We start from the raw sequence: 9,600 nt of genomic DNA, 5'->3' as shown, positions 1-9,600 counted from the left end.
CCTACTTGCTTCACAAACTTACTGAATAATTAAATAATATTTGTGAATACAATGAACATAGTGTCTTCTACCTAACAGCCATCCAATCCATGTTAAGTTTTCTTTCTTCATTACAAGTGTACCAAGAACAAGCAGGAAGGAAAGGAACTAGATGAGGGAAATTGTTAAGAAAAAAATGCAGCAACAACTAATGCTGAAACTGTAATGATGGAAAGGACAAATATTCAATGAATATGATAATGGAGCATTCTAAACATAAAAGACCTAAGGGTAAAAGTATGGAAGCTGTTACATTAGTGTAGGCAATATAGCTGAACCTTGGGCTGAAATGGTAGCATTGCTAATAAGAACTATTCAGATTTTAAATGCCTTTTTTAAGATTTATTTTATTTATTTGAAAGACAGAGTTCCATAGAGAGGTAGAGATAGAGAGAGAGGTCTTCCATTCACTGGTTCACTCCTCAGATGGCTGCAACGGCCGGAGCTGCGCCGATCCGAAGCCAGGAGCCAGGAGCTTCTTCTGGGTATCCCAGGCGGGTGCAGGGGCCCAAAGATTTGGGCCATCTTCTACTGCCCTCCCAGGCCACAGCAAAGAGCTGGATTGGAAGAGGAGCATCCGGGACTAGAACTGGTGCCCATAAGGGATGCTGGCGCTTCAGGCCAGGGTGTTAACTTGCTGCACCACAGCGCTGGCCCCTAAATGTCTTAATTTGAAACATGAGGCAAAAGACCACCTCTTGGAGCAACTGAGTGAATTATGATAATTTCTTAAAATGGAGCAGTCTGGAAATGGAATAGGTTTGGGGGTGGAATAAAGAGTTTGATTTTCTGACCTAAATGAAAGATCTGTGTGAGAACCCAGTGGAAAGAAGGGGCCATCAAAGAAGGAGGTACCTTTCTCTGAAAGGAGACAACTTCCAATTTAATTATGGCCGTGTCTAAATAAGGTTGGAGTTTGTGAACTCAAAAGGCTTCCATGACAAGAGCAGCCCATGACAAGAGCCCTGGGTGATCACTGACATCATAAATAAGAGTGTTAACTGCTAAATCAACAACAGAAGTCACTGTGTACTTGCTCCCCATGTAGGACCTCTGTCCTTAACGTGTTATAATATGAGAATTAACAGTAAAACTAGTCTTCAAACAGTACTTTACACTTTGTATGTCTGTGTGCGTGCAAACTGTTAAAATCTTTACTTAGTATAGAGTTGATCTTCTGTATATAAAGATAATTGAAAATGAATCTTAATAAAGAATGGGATGGGAGAGGGAGTAGGAGGTGGGATGGTTTGGGGGTAGGAGGGCAGGTATGAGGGGAAGAACAGTTATAATCCAAAAGTTGTACTTAGTAAATTTATATTTATTAAATAAAAGCTTTCTATAAATTTTTAAAAAAAATATATAAAAGTTTGATTTTCACTTTACTAAAAAATTGAAGTACCTGGGACCGGTGCTGTGGCTACGGGAAATTTGAGTATAGATGTCAAGTAGCTCTAAATGTGGAATACCACCAGAATATGTATGACATTTACTATGACAATAATTGAGAACATCTATGAGGACAGTATTGCTAGAAGAGAATCCATTACTATACCCAAGGAATTCTTAAATGAGTAGATAGGAAATAGGATCCAGCAAATAAGATCAGGGTGACCAGTGAAACAGGAGGAAACCAAGACAGTATTGTGTCAAGGAAGGCTAGTGAAGAATGTGTCGAAGCTTCACAGAATGGATTTCACCAAAGTTTTGCACAGCAAAGGAAACAATCAAAACAGCAAAGAGATAACCAACAGAAAAGGAGAAAATATTTGCAAGCTCTCCATCTGACAAAAGGTTAATATCCAGACTTAAAAGAACACAAGCAACTCAACAGGGAACACAAAAACAAAACAACAATCCAATTAAAACATGAGCTGGCATCTGTATCAATTCCTGGAAATTTACTGGGAATGTATAGGTTTGGAATGTCCTATTGTAAGACTGATGAATGTAACGAGTTAGTTTCAGGGTACAGTTTTGCCTTAATGGTTTTAAAAAATAAACTATTTTTAACAATTGAGAAAAACAAAAACAAAAACCATGGGCAGGGAGGCCAGCCTCATGGGTAAAGCACCGCCTGTGATGCTGGCGTCTCATATGGATAATGGTTTGTGTTACAGTGGCTCCACTTTGGATCCAGCTCCCTAAAGAGGGCCTGGGAAAAGCAGCAGCAGATGACCTAAGTGTTTGGGCCCCTGCTACCCGCATGCTGCCACCTGGGAAATAATCAGTAGATAGAAGATCTCGCTCTCTCCCTCTCTCTTGTACTCTTTCAAATAAATAAGTAAATCCTTGGAGGTGGGGGGAGGACATGGGCAGTAGGTATAAAACTAAAACTTCTTAAAGGAAGACACAATTTCCAACAGGTACATGAAAAATTGCTCAACATCACTAATCACCAGGTATATGGAAATCAAAACCACAATGAGATGCCACCTCACTCAAGATGGCCTACTAACAAAAATACAAAAGGTAACAAGTACTGCCAAGTATACAAAGGGAACACTTGTCCACTATTAGTGGGAATGTAAATTAGTACAACCATTGTGGAAGACAGTGCGGATGCTCCTTAAAAAATTAAAACTAGAACTATCATATGACCCAGCAATCCAACTTCTGAGTACATAGTCAAGGGAAATGAAGTCAATTTGTTGAAGAGTCATTTGCACTCCCATGTTTATTACACCACTACTCAAAAATAGTCAGGGAATGGAAACAAACTAAGTGTCCATCAAAAAATGAATGGATAAAGAAAATGATACGTATGCACAATAGAGTACTATGCAGCCCTAAGTAGTGATGAGACCCCGTCACTTGCACTAGCACGGATGAAATATTATGCTAAGTCAAAAAAGCCAAGTGCAGAAACACAAACATCACGAGTCACTCATGTGGAGTCTAAGAAAAGAAATGAATTCATAGAGGTTAAATACAGTAGTGGTTACCAGAGGCTGAGGAAGGAAATGGAAAGGGGAGGATTAGGAAAGGCTGACAGGTACTAGGTCATAGCTAAATAGGAGTAAAAGGTTCTGGGGCTCTGTGAAACAGCAGGATAAGGAAACCTAGAAGATAGCATTTGGGATGCTTTTACCACAGGAAATGTTAAATGTTTGAAAGGATAAATATAGTTACCTGGATTGGATATTTCACAGTGCAAATATGAATGTAACATCACATAGTACCATATAAATATATAAAATTTTTATGTCAGAATTTTTAAAATAAATTGTTAAGCAGTTCAGTGAGGTGGGTTCTAAAAAACACATTCCCTTATATTTAGAAATACATGGGTAGCGGGAGGTCCTGTTGGGAGCATTTCAGTGTTAATGATTAGGACAAAGCCTGAGGTAACATCTCACTAGCCTAACAAGATCTGAAAACAGTATCAGGGCTTCTGTTTTTAGAAAAAAATACATAAAGGTCACTTAACAGCCAGATCTCAAAAGCAGGAGGTGACAGGACGAGAGGAAGAAAAAGGGATGAAGGGAAAATCATATTCTTAGAATTGTATCTATGGACTATACTGAATCTGTTAAAAACGAAGAAACTAAAATATTCTAAAATGGATTTAACTATAAACCATTATGCTTAGTGAAATAAGCCAGTCCCAAAGAGACAAATACCATGTTTTCTCTGAAATGTGATAGTTACTATAGAATACAAATCAATATATAGGAATGGACTGGACATTTTGTGATTGGATTGTTGTTTTTAGCCCTTGTTTATACTCCTGTGAAACTCCACTCCTGTGGAACTGTGGTCTTCCTACTTTTTACTTGTTGAATATTATGATTAGTAGTGCATTAAGCCTGTGATTATAGAATGGACTGAAAATATGTTTTCCACAAAAATTAAACCAAAAAAGGAAAGAAGGAGGGGAGCTGAGGGAGGGAGGGAAGCATGGTTATTGTCTTAGAATTATACTTATTAAATACATGAAATGTTTTTATATAAAAATTTAAAAAATGATAAACATGAGTATGAAACAACAAAATTCACTGTTCAAAACCTCCCATTGGATTTCACTCTCCCAGTAAAATCTGATTTTATCCTGACCTGCAAGTTCCCACAGACCTGGCACCTGCTATCTCCATCTCTGCCTCATTCAGCCCCTTGGTTCCTACTACCTTTCCTGCTGATGCACCAACAAGCCAAGCTCCCTTCTAATCAGAGCCTTTGCACTTGCTTGTATTTAACCTAGGAGGTTCTTTCCTGCTATGCACACGGCCATCCCTGACTATTGTATCTAAACCATTCTATCCCAACATCTTTATATGGTCAATCTTGCCTGGATTTGTTTCCTATCAAAGGGGAAGAAACTGCTGTTTCTGAGGGTTCAGCAAAAAACAAAAACAAAAACACACAATTGCAAAAACCTTTTGAATATAGGCTCAATTGATTATGGAGTTACTGATGTACTTCAAATGCTATCAGCATTAAGATTCCAAACGTGGCCGGCGCCGCGGCTCAATAGGCTAATCCTCCGCCTAGCGGCTCCGGCACACCGGGTTCTAGTCCCGGTCGGGGCGCCGGATTCTGTCCCGGTTGCCCCTCTTCCAGGCCAGCTCTCTGCTGTGGCCAGGGAGTGCAGTGGAGGATGGCCCAGGTGCTTGGGCCCTGCACCCCATGGGAGACCAGAAGCACCTGGCTCCTGCCTTCAGATCAGTGCAGTGCGCCAGCCGCGGCGGCCATTGGAGGGTGAACCAATGGCAAAGGAAGACCTTTCTCTCTGTCTCTCTCACTGTCCACTCTGCCTGTCAAAAAAAAAAAAAAAAAAAAAATTCCAAACGTTTCCAGTAATCTACTGAACTCTTTTACCCACACTTTCAGAAACCACCACAGTTAACAACTAGATAACAAGCTTACATTACTTAAACGGTTTGGGGTGCTGGTTCTGGTCTCAGCTGCTCCTGTTCTGCTCCAGCTCTCTGCTATGGCCTGGGAAAGCAGTAGAAGATGGCCCAAGTCCTTGGGCCCCTGCAACGGTGTGGGAGACCCAGAAGCAGCTTCTGACTCCTGGCTTCAGATCAGCTCAGCTCCAACTGTTGCAGCCATTTGGGGAGGGAACCAGTGGATGGAAGACCTCTCTCACTGTCTGTAACTCTACTTCTCAAATAAATAACATCTTTAAAAAAACATGGGTTTGAGGAAAAGTGAATGTAACTACTTAAAGTTTATCATTCCTCTACTATTCTCACTAAATAGTTCACCATACTCTTAATTCCCTAGTTGGTCCTAGGTGCTTAACTTTGCCTTTTTTTTTTAGTATTTATTTATTTGAAAGTCAGAGTTACACAAAGAGAGGCAGAGAGGGAGGGAGGGAGAGAGAGAAAGAAGTCTTCCATCTGCTGGTTCACTCCCCAGTTGGCCACAAAGGCCAGAGCTGGGCCAATCTGAAGCCAGGAGCCAGTAGCTTCTTCCAGGTCTCCTATGTGCGTGCAGGGGCCCAAGGACTTGGGCCATCTTCCACTGCTTTCCCAGACCATAGCAAGAGCTGGATTGCAAGTGGAGCAGCCAGGACTCAAACTGGTGCCCATATGGGATGCCAGCACTGTAGGCGGCAGCTTTACTGTTACACCACAGCACCCGCCCCTGAACTGTTCTTCGAAGTCATCATCATTCAATTCCACAGTTCCACCGTTAACAACTTAAAATTTTTGTCTAAAAATTGCAACTTATCACTACTTTATTGTGGTATACTGTACTTTGATCTTCCAGTACTTAAATTAGACCATCTCTTGTCCTAGAGAGACATCCAAGTGACTCATTTAATGCCTCTCAATGTCAATAGTGTGAAACGAGTGCTACTAGCATAGTGACATTGGGGACAGATGAACATGGACAGATCTGAGGGTCATTTAGGACACTGCAAATAGTGAAAGAAAGAAATGAGAAATTGATGACTGTGTTTCTGGCTAGGGCAAGAAGATGGCAATGGTATCACTACCCATAAAGGCAGAGAAGAAACAAAATAGTATGAGGAATGGAGGAAATCACAAAGTCAGTTTTGGGCATACTGAATCCAAGGTGCCCACAAAAGATGCACTGAGGTATTGGATGTGCAAGTTTAGCACAGCCTGTGTCACTGTGTGACTTACCTAAACCTTGTACCTCACTTATGAGGATATTGCTCTAGATAATCCCTGAAGTGCCTCGAAGCTCTAAAACTTCAGTGAATTCTGAAATTGTATTACTCATCTTATTATTCAAGCAATATGGCGCAAATTCCCATTTTCTTTTTAGAATGCTGGAGTATCAGGCTATCCGTAGGTATTTTACTTTGGAACTTTAAAAAAATTCAAGTGTCAGCAGCTCAAGAATGCATAAAACTTCATTTCCTCAAATTTTAGGAGACACTGACTTCCTCCGCCCAAAGAAAGGCACTAATTTAAGCTTGCTAGCCTTTCCTGGAAGGAACACACACACAAAAAATCACCTCTGTAAGGAACAACAAAGTATGTGAACATACTGCTAATATTCCTCCTCCATGGATTCCTCCCCTCACAGATTTGGAGCAGCTGAAGAGACATTATTCCTATAATGGAAAAATGGAGGAAGACATGGAGGGCACAAAAAAAGATTTATGTTTGACAAGTAAAAACTGCAAGATCTGTGTCACAAAACACTTTTAAAAGAAAAAAAAACCCACATATTTAAATTGAAATCTTGCAATTTGGCAACACAGTTGTTAGATGTGATGGAAACCAAAGCAAGCCTTAACATTTTACCATTTAGAGATAATTATCATTTCAATCAGGTATTCTGAAATTCCTTTCCTTCTTAATTGCACACAGCCTCTTGGCTGGTGGAAATTACTTCTAGGTTAGCAGGATCAATTGTTTTATGTTTGAAGGAAAAGGGAACACTAACCATATCACTCTCACACGTTTAAGCAGTAGTCCTGATAATAAACGTACTCTGGTTCCAAGAGTGTTGTGGTGTTGTGGAATAACTGAAGTGAATGGCTCACTGTTTGGTGGGCATGAAGAAAGAGTACAGTATACCAAGGATTCTTTGAGATTATTTTTACTGCTTTAATTGGTAATATAAGAAATATAGGTGCTTTTGTAAAAGAATCCCTTCAGGGACATGTCACCAATTAGGCCAAATGAACAACACCGGAGTGTATTTTTATGCTTCCCATTGAATCAGCTCACCATTAACATCACTTGAAGTATTTCTACAATTCATTCTCACAATTTTAAGGCTCTCCCCATGTCTTACTGTGGGTAGCATATAATCTAGTGAGATGGATGAATGAGGGCCCTGAAACGCAACACAAGGGAGGGGGAATTAATAAACCATTGCCTAGCTAAATTATTCCAGCTTAAAACAATAGCATTTCATTTTAACAGAACAATATGAATACTCCATGAAGCCCATCTGTAACTCCTATAACAGAAAGGCAAAACTGCATCAGGACTAAAAGCATAGGCTTTGGAATATGGCAGAATTTGCTTCAGATTCTGGTGACCTTTATGCGGTTGTGGGAGTATTTTTGTGTCCTCTTCAAGTCTAATTTGACTTCTTAATAAGATGAGGAAGATAAGGCTACGTCAGACTTATTTGAGGATGAAAAGTGATAACATACAGAATTACATAACAAAAATAAAGACAAATGAAAACATTTCAACTATGATTTTGTTAGATTTTTATTATGAATGTATTCTTTGAACCATCATTTGAAAGATCTCTCTAAAACTGCGAATCTTAAAGCAGCTCATCTTAGAGGAATTGACTTCGGCTTTCCTACTATTAATACTGATTTTTTTCCTTTAAAGAGCACTGTGTGTGTGACATATTGATGGTCCATGGGAACCAAACTTCAATTTTTCTGATGCAAAAAAAATCCACTCGGCCAGCGCCGCGGCTTACTAGGCTAATTATCCACCTGCGGTGCCTGCACCCCGGGTTCTAGTCACGGTTGCTCCTCTTCCAGTCCAGCTCTCTGCTGTGGCCCGGGAAGGCAGTGGAGCATGGCCCAAGTGCTTGGGCCCTGCACCCGCATGGGAGACCAGGAGGAAGCACCTGGCTCCTGGCTTCGGATCAGCGCAGTGCACCGGCCGTAGTGGCCATTTGGGGGGTGAACCAACGGAAGGAAGACCTTTCTCTCTGTCTCTCTCTCTGTCTAAAGCTCTCTGTCTCTCTGAAAAAAAAAAAAAATCCACTTACTTGTAGGTACTACTCTGATGAGCAAATTCCTGAAATCCTATAAATAAGCACAGGAGACTACATCCTTCATGGTAAAGATAAAGTTAATTCTTGATTTCTGTAACCTAATATTCCAAAAAATACTCTGGTGCTGAGATACAACATGTTTTTTAGTAGAGCACTGTCTTCTAATAACTGTTCAAAATATTACTTTCAAAAATGGCATAGTTTTTGTATTAAGTGAAAATGACTAGAACACATATTTAAAACAATCAGTAGTAGTCCTGGGTTAAACAACTGCCACATACCATGTAAGGTGGTTAAAATCCAAACCTAGCTGCAATATGCTCCCAAACAGAAAGTACATCATGAAACAGACTAGAAAAAAAAAAACTGGATATAATCAAGAGTGAATTAGTCATTAAGATAAATTGTTTATAAACTACCAGCTTAACAAATATGTACCTTTAAACAATGGAAAACTTTCATTTTTACAACTTTCTCCTCTAGTCATCATTATCTCACATGATAATTTGATATGCTCTGAAAGAGTAAGAGAAAGTCCTTTTATATTTCATGATAGGTTTAATTAGGTAATTCCAAGGGGGGAAATAAACCATTAAAACAAGTTCTTATGATATCATTTGGTATGTCCAATTACATGAGTATGATGTAACAAAAATGGTTACAAACTTATATATGCATATTTACATTATATACTCAAAACTATCAAGCTAGTCAACTATATCTGAGGAGACACATTATGACGTGAGTTAAAACAATTTTCATTGCTTATTAGAAAGAATGCAGTCAAGCTTTCAATGGAAATAATATACAAGTGAGGCACTTTTGAGGTCAAGAATAGGAAGCAAGTGACACTACACATTGGAAATGTTCACAAAAATCTATGTGTATCTTTAATACAAAGGTTTTTCAACTAGATTATTTTTGAAAAAATTTTAAAACAATTTATGCCACTTAAGAAGCTTTCGGGAACAATGGCTAACATTTATCAGTGTACCAAAGCACATGAAAATTTTATAACCACCTGGCTGCTAGGCAAACAGTACCTTAATACCTTAAAGCCCTTTTTTTGGTTTATATAAATTACCTCTGGTTGTGTTTCTCTTAAAAAAAAAACTTTTTATATTTGAGTCACCATAAAACACCTTATAGTGCTATTATCATGATGTATAGACTAATTTTTTTAATGCAACAATAATGTAAGTTTCTAGCGATTTCCCTTATACTTAGAAAAGTGATCACGGAGGTCAAATCAAGAATGAAAATAATATTTAGTGAAGAATCTGTTTTTCACTAACTAAAATTTTCAAGGTTTCATATAGAAAAAATGTTACACTTGCTTAATGCATCTTTGGGTTATAATTAAAAACCCAGTCTTCAACACAT

Source organism: Oryctolagus cuniculus, chromosome 12 (assembly GCF_964237555.1).
Source record: "Oryctolagus cuniculus chromosome 12, mOryCun1.1, whole genome shotgun sequence".
NCBI lineage: Eukaryota > Metazoa > Chordata > Mammalia > Lagomorpha > Leporidae > Oryctolagus > Oryctolagus cuniculus.
This window is presented reverse-complemented; position numbering follows the sequence as displayed.